Here is a 20,991-nt window from a genome sequence, read left to right on the forward strand (position 1 = left end):
GCCAGAATTATTTAATTATAAGCATATTTCTCTAAGTAATGGGTCAGAGGATCAGGAATATGATTAAAGAAATCTCTAGAGGGAAGATGTCCATGGGTTTGCATGGTTCGGGATAGGAGGCGAATTGAATGGACACTGCCCTCTCTGTCTTAGGCTAAGATTACCCTACAAGACCATAGGTGCATTGTAAGGAGTGAGTAGGCACCATAAATGAGTCCCAGAGAATACTTTTTTTTTTTTTTTTGCTTTTAGGGGAGTTCAGACCTGTGATTTAATACACTTTGGAAACTCTTTGCAAGAAAATTCCTTCACCAAGGCAGATCTGATACTCATGATGTGAACTAATTATATTAGAAAGTTATGAACGAGACAGGTTATTTGTCCAGGGTCACACAGCTCCAAAGGAAAACTTCAGTCTGAGTCTTCTTGACTCTAGTTTGTGACATCACATCGTCAATCGAGTGGTCAATGGACATCCTGTGGATTGAAAAAAAGAGTTTTAATATACTTAACAGCTCTATGTCAGTCAGTCTGGCTGGGCGATGTAGATTGAATTTTCCAACTTCAGGATATTGAAAATGACCTGCAGTTATGGATGCGGTAACAAAAAGGAAAGCTGACATTGTTGAAAGGGGAACAGGCCAGGAAAAATGAACCCTTCAATTCTGAATACGCAAGCAGCAGGATTGTTTCAAGATTTCAAACAAGAAAATTGGATGTCGCCTCCCCACTAGAGAACACACTGTTATTGTATTGATGTGAAACGCCATGAAAATCTTGGAGGAATTTCAAAGACAGCAGAGAGAGGATTCTAAATGCGTTCTACTGGAGAGATTTGATCAAGATTAGAGGAATCACAATTCAACGCGACCTTTTCAGGGGTCTTTGTCAGCAGTTGAGTCTATTGTGTGAGAATTCAAGAAAGCTAACTATTAAAACAAAGATGGTTCCTAAAACAAAATTCTCTATTAGTACTCCAATTCCAAGGAACATTTATATGGTAATAAACCAGATGTTCTAGGGGAAAACAACTTTGGAGTGAGCACCAACAGATGAACTACAGATGAGAACCATTGGGTCCCTGTGGACATATGTCACACAACATGAACAATCTATTTTCTTAAGCTTCAGAATTGCTGTAGAGTTGACAAGCCATTGACTTAATGGTCATCAGTTTGGCTTGGGCAACCTTCTTAACTGAGTTGGGCAGCAGTGGTTTTGGAGTAGTTTCAAGAAAGAAAAAAAAAAGTTGTGGCCAAATGGCAATGTCTAAACAAGATGGGGGAAGGGAATGATTTATTTAGCTACCGACCAAACAGACAGAAAGTACTAGAAACCAGCATTGACAGTATTTCCAATATACACCATTCATCTGGTAGCCAGTACTTGTTTGGAAGTTAAACAGAGTTGGGTTTTCAGTCTAATTACTATGGTGTTAATGTAGTAGCTTAATAAATGTTTGTTTTCACTTTCTTTTCAGTAATATATCATTTTGACATTGTAATCATCATCTGGTACATCTCTTATTTCCAAGACCACTTCTACCCTCAACATGTGGTAGAATACAGATAGGACCAAGGTAACCTGAGTTGTTATAAGCTTAAGAATTCTTGGTATTTTTTTTTAACGTCCAGAATAACAGTAAAGTTTTCTTTTGTTGTTCTCTCTTTCTTGATTTCACTATTTGCCCAAAGTGCAGGCCATCCTGGTGGAGCATATGGCTTGCTTCCTAATTTCCTACTGTCTAAGTGAATAAGGTATGGTTCTGGTGACCCTTCATTTACATCTGGATCCTGGGTGCTTCCCATGCTAGAGAAATGAGATAGGCTCAGGATGGTTTCGATGATCTGTGGTTTGGGATTCATTCCAGATTCCCATTGTAGCAGCTGGTAGTCCATATTCTACCATGCATGTAGCTTTCCTTAATGCAATTTCCTTGAAACTTAACTAGTGTCATGAAGTCATAAAAAATCCAAAACAAAACAAAAATTGGTTAAATTCCAGGCAATAAAATGTAACCTTCACAGAATTCCAGAGATTTAATTGAGGACAGCAACTGTGCCTTTGCAATATTATTTAAAATCCCTATAGTCCTGAGCATAATCCCAGACATCCAGTGGGTACTCAGTAAATGTTAATTACGAAGAAAATTGACAAAAGAAGAGGTGTTGACTTTTTATTATGTCTTTATTGTCCTCAGTTCTCCCCTCTCTTCTGTCTATAACTAAGGTGTGCTTCTAGGGTAAGTTGAAATCCCATCCACATATCCCATGGGTTTTTCCAATTAAACAACTTTAAGTAGAGACTTTTAAAAAAGAGAATTCTGCCCTGAAAGAAATGACCAATTTCTCAAAGTCAGCCTAGCTCACTCTCTTCTTCTTCCTTAAATACAGAAACATTCACAACTGACCCCTAAGCAGGTTTCCAACATTCTCCTGGAAGCAACACAAATAAGAATAGTAGCAGAAGAGTGTGTGTGTGAACATACAGTACACGTACACCGTGCATATGCAGAGTGGTGCAGTGACAGCATTGAAGAGACTTTCTATTCATATATATGTACATAATAGTTTACATTTATATAACACTTTGGTAGTGGTGGTGATTTGTTTTAATGATTAGCTTTGTAGTATAGTTTGAGATTTTAGTACTACTAGACCTCCTTGCTTTTCTTTTTTTTCCCATTAATTCCCTTCATATTCTTGACCTTTTGTTCCTCCAGATGAATTTTATTGTTATTTTTTCTAGTCCATAAAATCATTCTTTGGTAGTTTGATTGATATGGAACTAAATAAGTAAATTAATTTAGGTAGTATTATGATTTTTATTATGTTGGCTCAGCCTACCCATGAGCAATTAATATTTCTCCAGTTATTCAGATTTGTCCTTATTTGTATGAAGAATGTTTTATAATTGTGTTCATGAAGTTCCTGTCTGTGCCTTAACAGGTAGATTCCCAAGTATTTTATTTTGTTATATGCTGTCTATAGTTATTTTAAATGGAATTACTCTTTCTCTTTCTTCTTTCTGGGTTTTGTTGGTAATATATAGAATGCTTATGGTTTGTATGTTTATTTTATATGCTTCAACTTTGTTGAATTTATTATTTTTATTAGCCTTTTAGTTGACTCTTTGGTCAGTGGAATATATAATGGGCTCCTTGACCAAATTCCTATTGTCTGAAGGCCAGCTTAACTAAATTCAGACAGCTTATGACCAGAAGTTTGGGGACCAGATGATAGTTTCCAAAATGCAACTCTTGAAATTTTTTTGTTATTCTTAAAAAATAAATTTAATTGCTGCCTTTGGAAAAAAAATTCACTGTCTTTTCTGGATATACCTCCCCATCTTCCTGCAAGTCTAGTTCATTCTTCCCCATAGAATCTTGCCATTTATCTAAGGGGAGGAAAATGTAATCTCTTTGAAGGTATCCACTTTTTTTTTCATTCTGTCTTTGCATTTCTAGCCCCTAGCACAATATAGACTGGGGGAATCAGGAAAGGACTCATGGAGGCGAATTGGCAAATTGGTACAGCTAACAGCCCAGATCAATGCACATTGATCAGTTGTAACTTAGTTGGTAAATTTTTATTCTGGATAATTATCAGTTGCTCAAGGATGAGAGAGATTGTGGTTTGTCCATGACCAAAGAGGGATGCCCTGGTTAGGAGCCTACCTCTATCGATGCACAGAATAATACCTGTTCTGTAATTTGTCTTGGAGCACTCTTTTTGTGTCCTGAAGTCCTTGAACAATTTGGTGAAGCCTATGGAGTGCTGCTCAGAATAATGTTCTTCAATGCAATAAATAAAATTAATAATTGGTATAATTTACTAATTATATTGAAATAGTTATCAAAAATATTTAAAAATAAATAAGGTCATGGACCTTTGTTTTAATAACCTCTGTGGAGAGTTGCTAAGGCCATTGAGATGTTACATGATTTACTCTTGGTCACACAACCAATATATGTCAAAGGTGGAACTCATGACTGCTGTTGGCTTTCTATTACACTGGCTTGATGCCTGAAATAACAATAGTAGTGGTGGTGGTGATGGTGCTGGTGGTGGTGATGGAGATGGAGGAGGATGAGGAGGAGGAAGAGGAGGAGGAGGAAAAGGAGAAGGAGAAGGGGAAGGGGAAGGAGAAGGAGAAGAAGAAATGATGATGACACAACAACCATAAAGTAACTTATCTTCTAGGCTCACCTCCCCAACTGATCAGAGGGGTTGACTGACTACTTCTACACAGAATAGTCTAGTTAAGTAATCTTTTGGGACTGGGGTCCTCCTGTAAGTTTAACTTGGTATGGTATGGATAGCAGGCTACATCTCTCCTCAAAAATCCAGAGAGTAACCACATGGGGTTGGAAAGTCTCTCTTTTCTAATGCCATTGACTTGGGCCTTTATGGGAGGGGAACCAACACTTTTGCTTTGTAATTCAGTTTCATCTCAGCACCTCCCTAGTTATTGGATCTTTAAGCTCCACAGCCAATTAGAAGACAATCATCAGAGGGGCAGCTAGGTGGCATAATGGATAGAGCACTGGCCCTGGATTCAGGAGGACCTGAGTTCAAATCTGGCCTCAGACACTTGACACTTACTAGTCACTTAACCCCAATTGTCTCACCAAAAAAGGAGAAGAAGAAGAAGAAGAAGAAGGAGGAGGAGGAGGAGGAGGAGGAGGAGGAGGAGAAGGAGAAGGAGAAGGAGAAGAAGAAGAAGAAGAAGAAGAAGATAATCATCAGGAGAGAAAGCATAATGTAGGGGATAGAGAGAGCTGGCCTTAGAGCTAGGAAGATCTGGGTCAAGTCTCACACACCTATTGAATATGTGACCCTGGGCAAGTCTGTTGACCTCTCAATGGTTTAGGTAACTCTCTATGTCTAAGTTTGAGAGAAGAGGTCAACTCAGCTTGCACTGGTAAAGGGAAATTCCTGACTGAAGGGTGTATCTATACCCATCAAATCATAGATCGAGTTCTTTTCCCTACCCCTTCATCATCACGTGACACCATCCCCTCAGTCAAACAGGCATCGTTGGAAACAGGCTGACAAAAGTCCACAGGTTGTACTGTGATCATGTAGGGAGGAATATTTGTGAACACAGGAAGGGGCTGTCAGAGCCTATTCTAAGGACTTGACCTTTAGTGGCCAGTCACCCCATTAAAATAATATCAACAAACTTATTTAACCAAGTGCTTTATTTACATTATCTTATTTGAGTCTCTTGATACTCCTGTGAAATGGAACATACAGGTACCATTACATCCCCTTTGCAGATAAGAAAACTGAGGCCTAAAGAGATTAGCTTGTCTTTACATGGTGTACTTCCTTTTTTATCTTCCCAGGTGCTTGTACCTCCTTCCTGGAGGCAGCTGGGTGGCTCAATGGATAAAGCACTGTACATAAAATCAGAAGATAGACCTGAATTCAAATCTGGCCTCAAGATACTTTCTAGTGTGAGCCTGCACAAGTCACTTAACCTCTGTTTGCCTGTTTCCTCATCTGCAAAATGGGTATGATCAAATGAGATATTTGTGAAGTGGTTAGCACAGTGCCTGGCATTATATAAATGCTTATTCCATCCCCTCCTTCCCTAAAATTATCTTGGATTTATTTTTTGAATTTTTTGTACAGACTAACGGATACATGGACCAGCTAGGTGGTTTAGTGGAGAGAGAGCCCAGGCCTGGAGGCAGGAGGACCTGAGTTCTAATCCAGACTCAGTCCTACTATTTCTGTGACCCTGGGCAAGTCACTTCACCCTGTTTGCCTCAGTTTCCTCATCTGTAAAATGAGCTGGGGAAGGAAATGGCAAACCACTCCAGTATCTTTGCCAAGCAAACCCCAACTGGAGTCACAAAGAGCGAGACACGACTAACCGATTAAACAACATAAACATATATTATTATCTTTTTGGTTCCACCAGTACTTGGCACATAGTGGGGCTTAGTTAATGCTCATTGATCACCTATGAATGAATGAAAGAAAAAAGGGCAGGAGGTAATAAGACTGAAAGAGCCAAAGAAGGTAAAATATTTGAGAAATGAAGCATTCATTTAGGCTGGAGGGGATCCAGAAGTGTCCACCCTCAATTGTTTGCCAACTGTGCAGGAACCGTATGGCTCTGGCCTCATCTCCTTGCACAGGCCATCCCCACCCCCCACGGTTGCTAGCTGCCACTGCTACTTCCTCCTGTTTGCCCAAGCTCTGGGGAGTGCTTCTTGCTCACAGGGTGATTACACAACCCACCACTTCCTTGTGGCTAGCCTGGCCTCAGCCTCCCCTCGATGTGGAGGAGGGGGAAGTAAGATGATCAGCCTAGGGACTTTTCAACCATGTATGAGAAGAACCCAGAGGGAGAAAAATGACTGTTTTAATTAACAAATAAAACCCAGTGTGCACCCTAGGACATGTGATTTTAAAAAAAAAAAACGGTGGTAGAATAGAGAAAATGATTTAATATATACCTTTATGATAGTATTGGGGAAATATGCAAAATGAAATTGCTTTATTAGGAGAGACAAATGAGCCCGGCAGTCTGGAGTCTAATTAAACTGAGCTGCCATGCCCTTTGGTTTATCTGTAGTGCATTATATCATCCTGAACCCCATCATTAAGGCCCCTGCTCACCGATGACAGAGGTCTGTCCTTGTGGACTGCACGTGATTCACGCCAGGCTTTCCTTTGCTTGCCTTTTAAAACACTCAAATAAAAATCCATTTTATAGTGCCCCAAAATAAACCAGTAGAAGAAAGCCGGGCTGGCTGAACTTTATCTATTTCATGTGAAATCCTTTCCTGATCCCTGAGACCAAGAAAGGCAAAAAACAACACAGAAACCTCTCCAAACCAAGCAACCAGTCACACAACCAACCAAAAACAACAAGGGAAATACAGAGACTAAAGGTCAGTTTTTGTCTCCTGAGGATGCCCCCGCCCCTCTTTCCTGAGGTCTCTTGGTGTCTGACAGGGCACTTCACAGGCCTAGCTCTCCTAAAGAACCAGTCAGGGTCATGGGAGTGGTTTCCTGCCTTTGGAAGCAGCTGGGGACAAAGCCAGGTCCTCTGAGGAGTCAACTAGATTCTTAAGTAGAACTGAGAGCCACTGGGATGTCAGGTAGGGTTTCCAAGGGAGTGACATTTGAGTGAGGTAGTGAGTTCCTGCTGGTAAAGCCATTTGGTAGGGGCTTGTTCCTGCATGTGTCAGGAGGGCTCTCAGAACCATCTGGAGGTGAAGTAGGTGCCTTGAGACCAGTCGGAAGTATTCCTCATTAGCAGGGTACTGTGTCCCCTCCATGGACATCTGTGCACAGTCCCCTTGATTTCTGCAATCCTCTGCCTTCCCCACAGGTTTCTCTTTTGTTTGAACTAATCTCCATTTCCACGTTATCTAGCAGGGTCTTTCTACCTGGCACACCGTAGGCACTTAATGAATGTTGACTGGTTAATTGATTAAGTGCTTCCCGTGACTTTGCCCTCTATCTCAAATCTCTTCTCCAGGCTAAACATCTCCATTTCTTTTGATCTTCCTGGATTTTGAATCCATTTTATACAAGTTGCACACAACCCCTTGAATGTTCTTTGGGTCTTTCTTTTATTATAACAAATAATGATGCAGGAGAAAGAGTTCTGGATTTGGGTTTCGAGGACATGGGTTCTAATCTTGGTTCTATCACTTTCTACCTATATACTTTGAGCAAATCTCTGGTGCTACTCATCCAGGACACACCCCAGAACTCAAAGATTGGGTCCCCAGATGGGTGAACGACTACTACTCTGAAGGCTCTAGGGGTAACCCTCAGTGGCTATTCATGAGCCCCACCAGCATGCTTCTCATGAATATCAGTCACAATTCATTTACCTTTTGGAAAAGGTTATTTACTTCTACAGAGTAAGAAAAGTTGGTACAAGACATTTGCCCCCAAAGTCTGGGACACTCTTTCCTACAAGTACACAGAGGTCTATGGAAAAGGAACTTTTACTGTAAAGAACAAATATGTCCAAAGGGTAAGGTGTGGACCTTAGTTTTCTAATCTGTAAAACAATAAGGGGCTTGACCCATAAGATACCTTCCAGTTCTGTTTCTATGAAACCATAATATGCACATTATGCACCTACTCTCTAAGAAGTTATCTGATAATGGCCTGAGCCCATTAGACTATGAGGACTTTGAGAGCAGGCACCGTCTTTTACCTTTCTTTTTATCTCAAGAGCTCATCATGAAGTGGAGATGGATTTAAATTTGCTAACCCTTCTGGCCACCTCCATTAAGCACAGTCCCTGGCACAGAGTAGGCATTTAATAAATATGCATTGAAAGATTGGCTAAGGCATCCCTTCTCTTTGAGTAATTAATAAGGGACTCATGACTGACTGACTGAATGAATGAATGAATGAATGAATGAATGAATGAATGAATGAATGAATGAATGAATGAACAAAACATATTAAAGGCTTGCAATGGGCAGAATTCTGTGCTAAGCCTGATGATAAAACCAGAAAAAAATTAACCAATCCTTTCTTTCGAGTAGCCAATATTTTAATGGTGGGGTAGAAGGGCAGATGGGGGATGGGGTTTGGTTTACATATATATATGTAGAGAGAAACAGAGAGAGAGAGAGAGAGAGAGACAGAGACAGAGACAGAGAGAGAGAGACAGAGAGAGAGAGAAAGAGAGAGAGAGAGAGACAGAGAGACAGAGAGACAGAGAGAGACAGAGAAAGAGAGACAGAGAGACACAGAGAGAGAGAATGGGAACAGCTGCAGGGCAGATGGAAAGTCCCAGTAGTCCTTAGGGTGCAGGCAGAAGAACCTTTAATATTCAAATCAGTGACTCTCTAATGGTGGATTTTCAGCTAGAGGAAATGGAGAGATATTTTTGGGTAGGCAGCTCTGACTTACACTCCTTAAAATATACCGCAAATGTGGTCACGTCCTCCACCTACTCATTCTGCTGGGTCTGTTTACATATCTACAAATGGGAAGAGTTGGGGAAAGCTGCATTGGTTTTTATCAGACTCTACTGTAGACGTTTTGATTCCCCTTACATAACATAACATTGTTTTTTGTACACAAGAAACTTTGAAGGATGTTACTCGTTTTTAGATGAATTCACATTAGATATTCCTCAAGACTGCAAAACTTGGCAATAAATTTCACTGAGAAAAATAAGCCAAAGCATCTTAAAGTACGACAAATCTCTGGTCCCTTGGGAAAGGAAAGAATGGCTTTTTGGTTTTTTGGGTTTTTTTTGATGCCACAAAGTGATGGACTTTGAAAGAGTCGCACTCAGAATGCAAAACAGAAAAACAGATAGGAAAGGCCTTAGACCACAAAGAAACCTTTTGTTTGCAAAATTGTATTAGTAATAATATTCACACATGCTTTAAGGGTTGTAAAGTGCTTTACAAATACTATCTCATTTAACTTCCCAACGACCCTGGGAAGGAGATGCTATTATTAACCCCATTTTACAGAGCAGGAAACTGAGTCAAAGGTTAAGTGACTTGCCAAGGTCACTCACTTAGTAAGAATCTGAGGCTGAATCTAAACTTTACTCTTCCTGACTCCAAGCTCAACTCTCTAACCACTGTACTACCTAGCTCTGAACATAATAGGAATTTCGAAAGGAGCAGCCTGAAAGATGGAGTTCTAACACAGGGCCATTCCACAGAGACTTAAGAAGGGCAGGGCTCGGGGCAGCTAGGTGGCGCAGTGGATAGAGCCCTGGAGTCAGGAGTACCTGAGTTCAAATCCGGCCTCAGACACTTAACACTTACTAGCTGTGTGACCCTGGGCAAGTCACTTAACCCCAATTGCCTCACTAAAAAAAAAAAAAAATTAAATTAAAGAGGGGCAGAGCTTTATCCAAAGAGTGGGGAACATGGTCAAAGTGGAAAACCATCTGGGCCCATCACTATAAGCTAATATTCTGCTAGACTGTCATGGTGTATTGGAAAACACATTGTGCTATGAGAGTCAGAAGATGTGAACTCTATTCAATAATCATTCATTAAGTGCCTACTATATGAAAAGGCATTACAGAAAAGAAAAACAGTCCCTGTCCTCAGCGAGGATATATATATATATTTGGTCAACTCAGCCCCTAGCTCCTGTATTAACTATGACCCTGGGTAAGTATCTGAGCTTCCCTGTGCCTCAGTTTCCTCATCAGTAAAATGATGAATTTAAGCCAGATGCATTTAAAGTCACTCTTCAGCTTTAAATGTGCACCATCCCACAAAGTCTAGCACTGACAACCTCCTGACTAAGTCCTTACTTGGATCCTTTCCTAGACTTGTGATCTCATCCCCTATCGATATAGTTTACAGCCCATCCGTGCCTACCCTTCCATTCTGACTAGTCCATGTCCTCCCATGATCCTCTGCAGGAGGCCACCCAAAATGCCAAAGGCTTTTCTCCTCATCTCCGGGCGTTTCATGTTTGCTGCTAATGGAGCACATGGGTTGTGTAACAAAATGCTTCATTTCTCCAAGTGTTTAATTAGCATATTATCAACCCTCTTGCTTCATATGAGCTTTTGGAGGCTGTAATATTAAAGAAGGACTTGGATGTGCCTGTGTGACTACAGAAGGGAGAAAGTTCATTGGCCCCTCCCCCTCGCGATACTCAAGCGCAGCTAGAGAATTGCTCTATTAGATTTGTAGTTGTACTTTTCTGCTCTGTGAAGCCGGGCAGAGACTTTAAGTTCCTATGTGGGTTTTATATGTGAGATGTGTGTACAGGACAAGACCTCCTGAGAACCACCAAGAGGACTAGGTATAGATGCCAACTGGGCGCGTTGGGTAGTCTCAAACTTTTCCCCATGTCTGGGGGTCCCTGTGGCATGGAGCTTTTGATTATCAACCTCATTTCCAGGAATTAGAGGCAGAGTTGTAACTAAGCTGGGGAGACTGAGGCTTTGCCGCAGGAATTGACATGAGATGGGGCTACATACCTCCACCCCACATTGATTTAGACGCTGCTTTCCCCATGCCTCACAGATCTCTACCATCCATTCTCCTGCAAGCATGGGCAAGGGGAAGGTAGTAAAGTTTAGGAGGGGAGTTGGGGGTCTCATAGACTCTCACAGGGTCATAGATTTAGATTAGATTTAGAGCTAGATGGGATCTTATAAAACCTAGAGTCCAACCCCTTCATTTTACAGATGAGGAAATGAGGCCAGGAAAGGTTGAATTACTTGCAATAGCACCAGAGACTGGGCTGCTTGCTTCCCTCCCCCCCCCTCCCCCAGCTGCCCTTGTACTCTCAATTTCTTTCCTAAGGACTTTGCAATCACCTGTGCCTGAATTTCCCCTAGGTGCCTGGGTTTGTAGTTGTAGTTCTAATTAGATGAAAAGTTTTTTCTAGTCTTGGGACTCTTGGAGAAGGGAGGGGGAGCAGGGTGAGAGCTGTGAGGATCCTCACTGCCGTCCTTCGGACACCCATGGAAAAGGCAGAGCTGAGCTCACCGGTTGCCTTCCAAACAATTAGACAGCCCAGAATGCCACGCTGCTTAAAGCCCATAGATATTGGGCTACATAAATTCACAGAGAAAAAGATAGAGATCTAACTCTGAGAGACATAAAAAAAAAACACCCAGCGATTACAGAACTAATATATGACTCAAATCAGCTCTTCAGCCAAAAGGAATGGTGATCCCCAGTGTAACTCCAGAGCTTATGCAGGGAACCTCACATAATGCCCTTAGACCCACCGTACTCTGTATTGACGATGGCCAAAGATGTCTCTGCTAGCTTAAGAAGATGGACTTGGGCCCGGAATACGAAAACATTATTTTCTTATCTTTAATCCAGAGGATCTCTCTAGGAAGGCTTTGTTTATTCTTCTCTCCCCCAAAGGGCAGACATAAAGTGCATTGTGTATTTTACTGTAGAAAGTCTTTGCAGGGCTGTGTGTGCTGGAGAAATGCCATCCCCCCTCTTCCCAATACTATCCCCCAAGAGCCATGAAAGGGGAGGGAGTAGTTCTGCACACAGGGATGGTATATGGAGGTTGAAGGGAAGCTAAAGCAATTCCAGAACAGTATGGGTTGGAAGAAAGAGAGATGCTCAGGGGATATGGGTTCAAATTCCAGCTTGACCTGGGTAACCTTGGCCAAGTCACTTAACCCTGGTGGGCCTCAGTTTCCTCATTTGTAAAATAAAGGGATTAGACTAGCTAGCATCTATAATCGCTCTTTGGCCCTCAGTTTCCTTGTTTATAAAACGAAGGGCATGGACTAGGTGGCAGATGAAATCCTTTTCAGCTCAAAATTTATTATTCCACGAACATTTCAAAACTGCACGTGGAGCACTTCATTCATGCAACCAGCATTTATTAAGCACTTAGTCATCGGGCATTGTTCTCGGAGCGGTGGATATGAAGACATGAATGAGACAATCACTGCCTGCCCCCAAGGATCTTCCCTTCACCTGGGGGAAATGACATGCACATAGATAAGTAAATACCAACTTTATCTATTAGTTATGTATACAGTGATCCAGAGAGATAAACCAATGATATTCCTTATTCAACATCGAGGTGGGAGCTTTCATCTTGGGGACTCATTCTTCTGTGAACTGCATTTTGCAACCTGGCAAAATGATATGTACTGAGGACTCAGAGTTCATCCTTGCTCAGAAGCAGCTGCTCGGAAATGACTCAAGAGTGTGACTCCCCTTTGGAGTCCATGATGAAGACTGTGTATTCTACAAGGAGGACAGAAAAGGAGAGCATCCTCCTCTTACTTTTACACTCTCTGATAATCCCTGGGTCAGTCTAAACCAAACGCACTCTACCTCCCCTCCCCTCACTTTTCAGGAATAGCTCTGGGGCTTTGATGCAGGGGTGGGTGGAAGCCAACCCTTACCAGTTCCAAAAAGCCAATTGTTAAGCTTTCACTGTGAGCATTTACAATTTAGGAATTGGCAAACAGAGGAAATCGGTGCTTGATTTGTTGTTTTGTTGCTTGCCTAGATTTAAGAAAGTGATGGAATGAATAATGTAAATTAAACTTAAAAGTGTCTCCTGTATACATTCCTCCCAACTACCCTTTAGCTGGTTGTTAAGCATTTACCAGAAGAATCTTATTTTAATGGATCTGAGAACAGTTGTGGTTAAGCTAGTTGCTCCCTGAAGGGGGAGGTGCTACCTAGCTCCATCCAGACTTCTGGTCCCTTTCCCATCCCATGGCCCATATGTAGGTTAGGGTACTGTTCAGATGCTATAGGCATTATGAATTTGGTGGGATGCGGAGGAGGTAATTTAACCTACTGTATATAAATGTGCACCGGCTGGTCTCAATTGGAGTCCTGGGGACAGTTATGGGGAAGAAAGTGGTTCCCCCAGTGTTGCCACTACCCTTTATCAGGAATTGTGGGTGTTTAACCCAGAAAAGAGAAAACAAGGAGATTTGAGGACCCTATTTAAAAACATGGGGGGAATATTTTGATGGGTTTTGTTCATTTGCTCTCCATGTTCTCCTTACAGACCTAAAAGGGAAGGGCTAGTTTTATTTGTGTCTTTTTACTCCAGTATCTATTACCATGAGGAGTATTTTTTTTAAAGATCAGATCTATTATTTCAAGATATGCAGTGAAGAAATATCCCTTGACCAATGTAGATTAGTATACAAGATTTTAGATCTGAACAAAATAGAGCTTGGAATCTTGCATCGGAGAGATCAAAAGTTCTCTATCCTCCCCCCCCCTCATTATTTTACATTTACTTTGCATTTATTTTGTTTTTACTGTTGTTTTCCTCTTAACAGAGGATTTCCTTTTAATGTGCCCCTTGACAACAAGGACTCTAGCCACGTACCATTTAGCTGCCTCTAAAGTAAGATGAAAGAATTTAATGATGCTAAAATGGTGTTTTGTGGTAAAAACGCTAAGCTGATAATATCATGTGTCATATAGGATAGAGCACTGGATTTGCAGTTGGGAACACGTGAGTTCAAATCTTGCCTTAGTGACCCTGTTTGTCTCGGTTTCCTCAATTGTAAAATGGGGTTAATAATACCACCTACCTCGAAGGATCAAAAGAGATAATATTTGTAAAAAGTGCTTTGTACCAAAGTGCCTGGCACTTAGTAGGTGCTTTATCAATATTTATTTCCTTCCCTTCCTCCCCTCCCTCAGTAAGTATCTGTGCATACCTTAAAGTGCTATGTAAATTCGACCTATTATTATAGCTATTAGAAGAGCTGTCATTCTGGGAGCCATCACCGAGATTTGGAGCTGAATTCTGCCCTGTTTTTGCTGTATTGGCTTCTGAGACTCGTGTTTGAACTAAATTCTGCCTATTATTTGGGAGATCATGCCATCTAAGCAGTGCTTCCTTTCATTCCAGTCAGCAGATTCATTTCAGTTCTGAAGAACAAATGGAAACTGGAACTCCTGATTCTATTACCCCATAAAGAAGACCATTATCAGGGCTTGCAATTGTGCTGGAGAACAAAGGGAAGGGGGTTTTCTCCAGATGAATGAAATATCCTCTGAGTGTTTAGCTGACTTGGCAGGACTCAGAGGGTGTGGTGTCTTTATTCAACCTGTGATTGTTCCAGGGCCAGGAAATCCAAAGTTCTTTCCCCTTGGACTTTTGGATGTCTCCTGAATTTACAAAAAAAAAAAAAAAAAAGGACCTGGAGTAGATTGGTACAAAAACACAGTCATATCTAGAGGTAGTGTAAACACTGACCCCATATTAGGTCATCACATTAGGTAAAAAACCCCTCTTAGTGGTCAGCTTGGCCACCCTACCCAGCATGCTGTGGGCCTGTGGGGCTAACACATTGCTCTAACTGGCTTCCTTAGTTTACAATCAATAATTTTCCATGTGCTTCAGATGAATACTCCATTTCTGTTCTCAATCTACGCTTTGAATGCTCTCAGTTTTTTTTTTTCTTTAAGAAATACATTTCCGTAGTTCAGTGTCTTCATGACACTTCCTAACAAAATGAATTTGAACATTACATTTCCCATCTATGTGCTGTTTTTATTTTTTTGGTAGGGCAATGGGGGTTAAGTGACTTGCCCAGGGTCACACAGCTAGTAAGTGTCAAATGTCTGAGGCCAAATTTGAACTCAGGTCCTCCTGAATCCAAGGCCAGTGCTTTATCCACTGCGCCACCTAGCTGCCCCCCCCATCTATGTGCTTTTCTACAGACTGTCCCCCATGCCTAAAATGCCCTTGCTCTTTATCTGGCCTCTGGGAACTTCTAGTACCTTCCATGGCTCACATTTCACCTCCTTCAAGAAGCCTTTCTAAATTCCCCCAAATTATTCATGTTTTTCACCTAGAACTTTGTATCCATTTTACGTATATCCTGTATTTCCTTCATTATTAATAATAATAGCTAGCATTTTATGGTCCCTTTTAATGTTTATTAGGTGCCTTACAAATATGATCCCATTTTGCCCTTGCAACAATCCCAGGAAGTGGTTGCTACTATTACCCCCATTTTACAGACGAGGAAACAGAGAGGCAGAGGTTGAGTGACTTAACATTTTGTTTTCCCCTTGTAGGGACTATTTTTCATTTTTTCTTTGTATCCCGAGTCAGTTAATTTACTATGTGCCTAGATTCCATAATCCATAGGGTCATTTAACAATTAACAAAAAGAGATTACTCAGCCACAACATAAGGATGGTTAACAAAGAAAGACAGGCAGTGAGGACTCCTTGACTTGATTCAGCTGAGAAGCTTGAAGCCCGATTTTCTGAGCTATCCCTTGTAACCAATTCAGCCAAGCGCTGGAGAGCAGTTCTTGGTTCTGTATTCACGCACATGAGGAAGTGATGCCAACAGACTGAGCCTTTCTCTAGTCCCCTGAGCCAACCAAGTCTTGAGGATGGTCTCAGTATACTTTGATTTGTTTGTTTTTGGTGGGGCAATGAGGGTTAAGTGACTTGCCCAGGGTCACACAGTTAGTAAATGTCAAGTGTCTGAGGTCCGATTTGAACTCAGGTCCTCCTGAATCCAGGGCGGGTCCTCTATCCACTGTGCCACCCAGCTGCCCCCCTCAGTATACTTTGAGGAAGAACTATGGTAGGACTTTACTCCTGCTGCAGTGGGGAGGTAGAGTTATTGTTCCAGGGAATGGACTGAGCTGGGGTGGGGGGGTGTAATTTACCAATTTATTTAAGGCAAGGGTACAGGGAACAATGAAGAATTGCTGTTGGTTTTCAACTAGCCCCATCATTCTGTGACTGAAGTGGGCAATTGAGTTAGAAGGTCCCCAGTGATCTGTCCCTGAAGGAATGATCTCCCGTCTGTGTTTAGCTGTGTATCCTTCGAGGGTATTTCCTGGAAAGAAGAAGGACCAAGGATCAGTCTCATCTGCCTCTCCTAGGTCAAGTCTTGTCTGTCTGAACTTACATTAATGAGCAGCTTGAAACTCAAGAATACCCACACCAATTTGGCTGGCAAGCAGAATGCTCACAGAAACAGCTGTTGGCTGCCTCTTCCCTACTTCTTTGTGAGATTAGTTTCTTTACCCCATAGTAATGCCTATGGTAGATGTCAAATTGATTCCACAGGCAATTATTAAGCATCTACTATGAGTCAAGCACTGTGTAGGCATTGGAGATACAGAGACAACAAATAAACAATTCCTGCCTTCAAGGATTTTGCATTCTACAAGTTATGTAGGCTGAATTTGAATTCAAGTCTTCCTGACTCCAGGCCCAGTGCTCTATCCACCATGCTACCAAGCTATAAATATATGTAAATATTACCTATGGGCCAAGCATGAGTCCCTGTGGAACTTATTTTCATATTGTGGGGGAATTCTATGATAAAGTATATGACGTGGCTTGATGGGCGCATATCTAGTCAAAACCTGAACTTTGAAAGGCAACTCAGGTCTAGAAATTCAATTATTACTGTGTTAACAGAAACCCAGGGTTTGGTTGAAACAGTAATGGAAATGTTAAACAAGAAAAACATTCTCAGGACCTATTTCTCAGGTCCCTTCTTCACCCTCAGAGTGTGAAAAGGTAGCTTCTCCTCTCCTCCTCTATAAACAGATAACAATGTTGTTCATTGAATGATATTGTTTACTTAAACAGCCTTGGGAATGTATGTGTAAATGCAAATCCATTTCGTACTCCTGTTTTAGTCAGTCCTTCCCCTATTAAAACTCCAATTATCCTAACCACTAAGCCACAATTGTTCAATGTCTAATGAGTCTGTAATGATAATGATCAATATCTTCTAGAGGGGTTAAAGATAGAGTCCCTGACATCACATGACAATAGAAAGAAAAAAAATTATGAAGACTTGCCTAGAGTGAAAATTTTCTTAAGTGTTTTATTATTATTGTTATTATTATTATTATTATTACTACTATTTCTTCAGTTAATTGTTTGGAGTGTGTACCTGAAAGGATACACAAGAAGTTAACAGTTTAAAAAATAATTTTTTTTATCTTGTCCTTGTCCTTTTTTTTTTTTAAACCATAGGCACATCTTTATTCCTCATGTTTCAAAGAAGAAAAAAAAAGTTAAGATCATTGTATACAACATTTGGCACCCGAAGCCCCCAAACCCCATGCTGGAGAAGATTGAGGTGAATTTCATTTCCTCTCTACAGAATTAATACTGGTCGTTGCCTTTAATTTGAGTTCAACTGAGAAGGTCACTGGACTCTGGAGACTTAGGTCTAATTCCCATCTCTGACAAGTACTGCCTGTGAGACCCTGGGCAAGTCCCTCAATCTCTCTCTGCCTCAGTTTCATCATTTGTAAAATGAGGATAATAATACCTGTGGTCCTCATCAGGAAGCTCAAATGAGATAATGTAAGTAGAGTACTTTGAAAACATTAGAGTAGCTATATAAATGGGATCTACTACCACCACCACCACCACCATCATCATTTATTATATTATACTCCTGGGTCTGTTTTCTTTGTTTTGAATGCTAATTTCTTCATGATAACCAGATAATCCTGTGACATTTGAATCCAACATCTATAGGGATCATGTATATTTAAGTTCAGTATTTGGTTTGGTACTTTTCTGTGACTAGATTAAGATGTCCAATTACTTTCCACAACCCCCTGGAGCTCAGCTGTGGGAGGAACTGACCCAGAGTTTCATCTCAGACTTATTTCCCCAACCCCCATAGCAGAGTAAGTCTGACATTTTTAGCCTTGTAAAAAATTAAATACAGAAGGGAGGTCAGCAGCCAATTCTTCCTAAGAGATAGGCTTACATTTATTTTTCTTTGTGCCCCATTCTGAAATCCTTAATCAAACCAACTTCCCCCAAGTCACTGTGAAGTTGGTGTTAATTGGGGTTTTGCCTAGAGAATAAGAACTGGACTCTGTAGTCTGCTGCTTCCTCTTGCTTAATAACCTCCCCAAATCTTATTTTGAAAAGGTTAATTGTAATTTTTTTTTTAGCTTTTACTTTTTTCTTGGGAAAATGCCCTTTTGTAACCGAAACTGTATACACCGTGCAAATTTAATAATTGGTCAAGAGATAAAACCTAACTCCTTCAGAAATAGATTCACGACCTGATTGAAAAATGGAACTGAAGGAGGCACAAATGAAGGATTTTTTAAAAAATGTGTCACCTAGGAAAATCTACATTTCTTTTAGTTTGCTTCTTTCTCTATCTTTAATTCCATCAGATGCTGGTGGCATCTTTGACAATAAAGTTTGAACTAAGGACTCTTTAGATGAATTGTATTTATTAGCTGCTTAGGAAAGTGATTAACACATTGCATAACTGGATTTTATATACATATATACACAGACTTATTCATGAATATGCATATATATTTATATTGGCACCTCATTGAAGCAGGGATTGTTTAATGTTTGTCATTGTATTCATTTTACAGAGTAGGTGTTTAATAAAGTGTTTTTGATTTATCTGACTTGATGAGGTGGTCCACATAGGTGAATTGTCCAGATACTTGAAATCTACCTCCTTTGAAGTACTAAATGGTAATTTTAACTATTTGAGATAGGAATCTTTAAAAACTATATTTCACTCCTCTGTCTTCTTAGAGTATACTGAACATAGCTAACCATTTCTGTTTTTTTAAATCAGTTTAAAAAAAAATATTGTTTCCCACCCCATGACCCCAACTTTGAAATTGAACTCTCCTTTTTTTTCCCCTCTTGGAGACTGAGTGTTCTTACCTCAGTTTGTAAGAGCAGTGGCCCCACCTCTGATCCCCACAGAAGCTTTGATCTGTTGTTCCTTTGCTACTTGGGCTAATTCACCTCTCCCTGTGGTCCCCATGTTCTGGGGGATTCACCATATTGGTGTTGGACTTAATGTGTTCACTTGACCAACTTTAGGCCTAATGTACCTCAGAACGCCAGAATTTGAGATCATTCAGCTTCAGAATCCCCCATTGTCAGGGACTAAGAGAGAAAAATAGTTAAACCAAAATAATGATACAAGTACCAAGTCTGACAATTGGATGTAGCACTCTGCTCTGGGGTTTTCCATCTCTTTCAAGAGGAGGGAGATATGTTTTATTATGTATTCTCCAGGACCGTTATTGATTATTGTAATCACTCACACTTTGGCTTCCTTTTAGTGATCTCACTATACTTTCAGGGCCGTGGTGTGTACCTGACTTTCACAGTACTTGCCTCTTGCCTCAGTTCTTACCTACCTTTAATCACTGAACGGGTGTTGTCTCAGAGAACTGGGAAAGACTTTAGCTTAAAAAGGTCAGGGTCTCCCATTGCATTTGTGGCTATCACCAGTCTTGTTGACCTATGTCTTATCACTGGAGTCCAATAACTCTGGAGGAGAGAGAGGCTCATGACTTTGCCTGGCCCTGTCTCAATGAAATCCAACTCACTTAGTCAAGACATCGCCCTCCTGTTGGTCCTCTTTGAGAACAAAGGACAAACAACAACAGCTTGCCTATAGCACACTCTATCCTCCTGTCATCTGTTCCTTCCAAACTTGTATGAGAAATAAGATAATTAATCAACAAAAAATAAGCATTTATTAAGTAGCACACATTGGGGAGGCCAAGAAAAAAATGAAACAATTCTTGCTCTCAAAGGGCTTATATACCATAGCTAATATAGCTTGTGAGAAATGAAAACTATGGGCTGCATAGCTAGTATGCTAGACCCACCCTGAGGAAATTTACCTTTCAGGGAAGGGCCCAGGAGAATGCTGACTCAGGGTGTGCCTAAATAAGTTTACATTCTATAGATAACCAAGCTTGTAAGAGCTAAGTTATCAATTTAAGTCTCAACAGCCTAAGGAAGGGCCTCTGGGCCCTCCTTCCAAGGACACCACTTCATGGCCTTTCATAACTTTTAAAAGCAATTCCAAAGTTTGGAATTCACACTGCATATTTCCATCAGCCTGGAACCAATTATCAGGTTTTACATAATTAAAACTTCAAAAAAAGCAAATTCAAATACATGGGACCACTTCAGAGGATTTATTAGTTGTACTCTTCAAGACTTAGCTGCATCTTGTTTGTACATATGTTGCCTTCTGCATTAGACTTTGAGCTCCTTGAAGGCAATTAATGTTTTTTATCTTTTCTTTGTCTACCCAGCACTTAACACAAAATATGGTATATAGTAGGTGCTTAATAAATGCTTGTTGTTGTTGTTCTTTCACTTGACAATCCTTCCATTACTTGACACTGATATTATGTCCTCTATGTCTTTTCTTCTGAGTTCCTTCAACATATATATATGTGTGTGTGTGTGTGTATGTACATATGTATGTGTGTATATATGTATATGTGTGTATGTGTATATTTATATATATACATATACATATATATACATATATACACATACACATACATACACACACACACACACACACATATATATATGATCATCCACTCAACTTGTCCTTCTCTGGATGCTCAAGATATTCTGACAATGAGAAGCATGACACTGAAGGAATGTCACTGCAAGGCTGATTGAACAAGCAGATCTGGGATCTCAGTGACGTAGACATTCAAAATCCACCCATGCTTTTT

This window comes from Dromiciops gliroides, chromosome 3 (genome assembly GCF_019393635.1).
Source record: "Dromiciops gliroides isolate mDroGli1 chromosome 3, mDroGli1.pri, whole genome shotgun sequence".
NCBI classification, from domain to species: Eukaryota; Metazoa; Chordata; class Mammalia; order Microbiotheria; family Microbiotheriidae; genus Dromiciops; species Dromiciops gliroides.